Genomic DNA, 5,461 nt, shown 5'->3' with positions numbered 1-5,461 from the left:
GGAAACACAAGAGAAAAACCAAATCTCAACATCAACTCCTGCCTGAGTCTCCAGCCTTCCGGCTTTCAAATCTGCCATCCCTCAGAACTCATGAGCCAGTTACATAAAACAAGTCTCTTAGTCTGGGTGGGGAGAGAAGCCTGGTGGGGAGAGGACCAGTGTGGGGAGAAGCCTGGGTGAGGAAAGGCCAAGAGGGGATAGAAGCCTGGGTAGGAAGAGAAGCCTGAGTGGGGGAGAATCCTGGGTGGGGACTGGATCAGAGGGAAGAAGCCTGGGTAAGGAGAGAAGCTGGGTGGGGAATAAAACCTGAGTGGGGAGTACATCAGTGGGGGAGAAGCCTAGGTGGGAAGAGAAGTCTGGGTGGGGGAGAAGCCTGGGTGGGGAGAGAAGCCTGGGTGGGGGGAGAAGCCTGGGGGGGGGGAGAAGCCTGGGTGGGGAGAGAAGCCTGGGTAGGGAGAGAAGCCTGGGTGGGGAGAGAAACCTGGCTGAAGAGAAGCTTGTGTGTGGGAGAGAAGCCTGGGTGGGGAGAACACCAACGGGGACATTGTCCAAATGAGGTATATGGACTTGCTGCTCATATCCGGGAACAAAGACCTTCCATCGGCAAGTCTGAGGTAGGATGTAAAGATGCTACTAGTGACCTGCTGGGCGGGACAGACTTCCAAGTCTAGATGGAAGGGACAGACAGTAGTGTATCACAACAGGATGATTTTATGAAGTTTAATGACATAGACAACAAAAATGGCAATATCTAAAATCCGAGCCCAATGTGTCATGCTTAAAAATAGGTTAGGGGACGAAGTTCTGGCAAGTGAAATGTGGGTGAGTGGAAGGCGCCTCTTCCCAGACTGCCCTCCTGCAACTCTCCTCCATGTTGTCCTTCCTCAAAATCTCCCCCATGTCCTCCCCCAACCCTCCCTAATGTGGTACTCCCCTTCGAGCCTCCCCAGAATGGTCCTGCCTGCAAACCTCCCCATGTGGTCTTCCTTCAACCTCCCCCACATGATCCTCGCTGCCGAGTCTCCCCGGTATGGTTCTCCCCCAAACCCTCTCCCCAGGCCTCCCAACAAAGTCCTCCCTTCCAACCCTCCCCCACGTGGTCCTTCTTCAAACCTCCTCCACGTGATCCTCCCCTATTCCTTCCCTACATGATCCTCCCAACCCTTCCCCATGTGATCCTCTCTCCAACCTCCTCATGCCGTCCTCCCCCAACCCTCCTCCACATAATCCTCCCCCAAACTTCCTCATGTGGTCTTCCTTCCAGTCTTCCCCCACGAAGTCTTCCCCAAGGTGGTCCTCCCCACTAGTCTCCCCCTTGTGGTCCTCCTCCAAACCTCCCTCATATGGTCCTCCTCTAACTTTTCCCCACATGGTCCACCCCCCATGTCTCTAGCACGTTGGTGGCCCAGGCACCTTCTTCCTTGGCAGTGGGAATCCCTCATTGAAGGTGGAGGCCACCAGAAACAAGGAGCCCGGGTGGCTGAGTTGGTACCTGCAGGACTGCCTGCTGTGTATCTAAACAAGTATCTGTAGCCGTCTATCCAAACACCTGTGGGTGTGCTGGAGTTTGTGGGCAAGAAGTAGGCTTCCATGTGCTGAGTTGCCGAGGCTCAGGGTTTGTCTGCCAAGACTGCTGGAAACCCTCCTCACAGCCTGTGAACAGCTTGCTTTTCACGTTTAACACACTGTGGGGAAAGTGCATGTCAAGTTTGTTTAGTCTGTCAATTGAGAGTTGTTTGTAACAATGTGGCCAATATGATGAAATGCCAGATAAGCACCAAATGTGGGTGCTACACAGAATTTATCATCAGGACACTGAGGATAGGGTAGTAAATATGACATTTTAACCCTAGATTGCCCACAGGATTTTTCCCCCGTACTGTGTCAGGATGTTATGAGACTTTGTGTGTCACAGAGGCTGACATTTTTTATCAGGTGGAGAGAGTGGCGCCGGTGGCCGATGCAGGGTGGCCAGGGTGAGGGGGTTGACTCTCCCCTTTGGGGATCTTGCTGTACTTGGGGCACACAGCCACCAGGTCCAGGTACACGGTGAGTAAGAGACACATTAGCATCATTATCAACTCAGTTCTCATAGAATAAAACCAACACATAAGCACTGATGAAAAGAGTTAGTTATCAGTTGTTTCCTACTCAGAACTTTTTTCTTTTTTTTGCATATAGTTCATTTGGAAATTTTCTTAAGACTTGAAGCTCATTCATCAAAGAATCAATGTCACGCAGGTTGTGAGATTCCTGAGATGATATGCAAAATTCTGTTTAATTCAGATTGTAAGACATTTCCACACATCAAGATCAGTGCTATCAAGCTCATTTCCAAAATTTCTGAAATGCTTGACCTCGCGGGGGAGATGAGAGTTAAGATACAGGCTCCATACTGAAGCCCCGCCGCATGGCCTGCTGGGGGATGAGCACTGTTCACTGTGTTCCCATGTCCGCCCTCCTTTTCGCTACCAACAGCTCCTGATTCGTTGGGGTGGGGCAACATGCCAGCCCCAGATGATGACTCAAGATTGGCTTTCAGCCAGGGCTCCTAAATTCTGCCATGCACAAACTAGATGAGACTCTGGGTGGGGCCTGATGTTAAGGATCCCTCAGTGGTTCTAGTGCTCCTGGGTGAGGAACCGCTGGTCTCACTGATCAGTCACAGCAACCCTGTGTCCCATGACATCCTGTATCTGGCTTGCAGCTAGGAGTGGTCATGTGCCCAATTTTAGCTACTGAAATAGAAGGGGAGAGTCTGCTGGGGGCAGGGGCATTTGGAGCAAATTTTGCTTCCTAGGTTAAAGTAAAAGATATGCCTAACACTGTTTCCTTTCTCTCTTTATCCTACTGTGAACATGGTTCAATCTCTGGAGCAGTGGCAGCCATCTTGCAATCTTGAGAGAAAAACCAAGAAAATCACCATCAGCAAAATCCCAATTTGTTTCAGTTACTAAAGTTAGATTTTCTGCTACTTGCAGCTGACAATTTTGCTAGTTGATAAAGGGGAGGAGATAGGAATTACAAACAGCTGTATGTATGGCTGGAACAGTGATGGGAGGCGCTGGAGGCTCAGAGGAGGGTGAGAAGGAAGGCCCATGAGAGAAGTACAACTTAGGGTTTAGGAAGGACTTTGAGGAACAGGCAGGGTTTAGGTGGGAGGGCATGGGGAAAGAGAAATTATAGGCAAGGGAAGAGCACGCGGGAGAGCCTGGGAAAGCTGGCAAAGCTGGTCCCCTCTGGGGACTTGGATGGTCTGTGTATATAACATGAGGGAGTGGAAGTGGTGGATGGAGAGATCAGCTGATGGCATCTACAGGGCCCTATAGGCCGAGGTGGAGTTTGGCTCTAGCAGGGGAGCAAGAAGGAGGGAGCCAGCGACCTCATCAGAGGTGCACTTTCTAAAGGTGGTTTCTGTGGCCATGTTTGTAAGAGATTGTTGGGGAGGGAGAGAGGAGCCTGAGAAGCTACCACTGTGGTTTAGCCCGACAGCCCAAGTGAGAGAAGATAGAGATGTGACCTGGTGTGGCTGTGGGAGGCTTCACTGGGGGTCCGGCAACCACACCCTCCCTGGGGTGGGCTTGTCCTGAGTTTTGGAATCTGGAGATGAGGTTTCCTCATGACCTTCTGCCTGGATTGTGTGTCTGCTAGGAAGGGCACGAGAGTGTGTTCTGGGGTGCCTCTTTGGGTTACAGAGAGGCATATGCTTTTGTCAAAACCTGTGGAATTCTACATCTCAGATCTGCATTTCACACTGTAAATTTTACCAACAAAAAATTAAATGCTGAGCCAGAGTTAGCGACAGGCAAGCTGAGGAGCCTGGGCATGAAGCATACTGATACCTAGAGCTTACTCTGAAGTGCACAGAAATATAAGATGGGTGAATGGCTCAATATGAGATAAAACAGAGACAGCACAGTGTGGAGTCAGGACCCAGGTGGTTGGGTGAATGGTGCCTACCGCACAGCTCTTCCAGCTCCTCTGTATGCTTGACTATTCCTAAGAAAGTTGTGGCGAGGGTCCCCAGCTCAAACTTTCTTCACACACCCATTGAGAGGCCGGGCAGCGAGGAGCCAACCACAGTCAGTGCAGGCAACGAGAGTCCTCCTCCTTGTGTTTGGCCCTTTGCAGGGAACCATCACCAGCAGCCATGTCCAGGCTGACTTGCTCATGACTCTTTCCCAGATGACACCGGCTGGGGGTGCTGCAGGCAGTCTCCTTTCCCTTGTTTGTGCTGATACCCAGTAGTTTCCTCCTTGAAGGTGCAACTCTTCTCCCTTAGGATGTGTCCTGTGGCTCCAGGGCAAGGTAGAGACCCCCGCTAAAGTTTGTCTTTTTCACAGATTATTTACTCCAAAGTTATTTGAAACACCATAGACCTGTTTTGTCCTTTTTTGTTCCAAGAAAAAAGTTTAACAGAAATGTCAGTGCGTTGACAAAGAACCTTCTGGGTTCATGTGAGTTCCGCTGGGAACAGAGAGGGTAGAGGGTGTCAGGGAAGGTCACTAGTGTGGTGTCCCTGTAACAGGAACAGCACATTTGATCTGCAGACCTATGTTCCCGCTTGGCCAAAGGCTCTGTTCCCTCTGTGAGTGACATCATTTCATTAGCGTCTCTAATTCTATTCCGGGCATTCATTTAATTTTGTATCTTTTTTTCCTCCCAGCTGGACCGACCACCTTGATCATAAGGTTCAGTATTTCAGAGATCAATTGTCCTGACTCCTTCCAGCAGGTGGCCAGCCAAGTTTCCCTGTCACGTTGCTTAATTAGGTCCTTCGTTGTAGTTTTTAGTGCATTAACCATATACAAAAAGCATCTTGTTAAGGGGTATCTATCAGTTTACTTACTATGTTTCTCTTGGAGTAACTGATATTAAATACTTTCATATTTACTCACCATTATACAAACAAGTAAGGCCTTAGTTCTTAAAACAGGTCAGCAACACACAAATCCCATCTTTACCTTTTTACCTCCTCAAATCTTATCCGTGTTGACTTATAATTTGCTTCACTTACATGTCCTAGAGATAGGAAATACAATTTCAATCTTTTTCTCCCTTAGAGTGCAAAGTGTCCTAAACGTGAACAGGCTTCAGAATCATCTGGATGCCTGCTCAAAGGCAGATATTGGGGCCCATCTGGTACAGGTGAGATGGAAACAACCTTCTGAGAAACGCCACCTTCAAAGAGGGTATGCTACAAAATTACAATCCTACAGAAATGCAAAATGTACTAGCCTGGATATTTAGGATTTGTGTTTTATTATTTAAATTTTTGTTTCAAATTATTGCTATTCATAGATTGCTATTCATCTATGAATTAGTCAATCTGGAAAAAGTGAGATGTGACTCCCTGTGAAAGATGAAAAATCAGGCACTTTGGAGAAAGACTGTTTCCTAACTGGATTTAGACTTTCATGTAACCCTAATTCTGTGTTTCATATATATATATATATATTCG

The sequence above is a fragment of the Carlito syrichta genome, unplaced genomic scaffold (genome assembly GCF_000164805.1).
Source record: "Carlito syrichta isolate Samal-C Ts95f unplaced genomic scaffold, Tarsius_syrichta-2.0.1 Scaffold123293, whole genome shotgun sequence".
NCBI lineage: Eukaryota > Metazoa > Chordata > Mammalia > Primates > Tarsiidae > Carlito > Carlito syrichta.
This window is presented reverse-complemented; position numbering follows the sequence as displayed.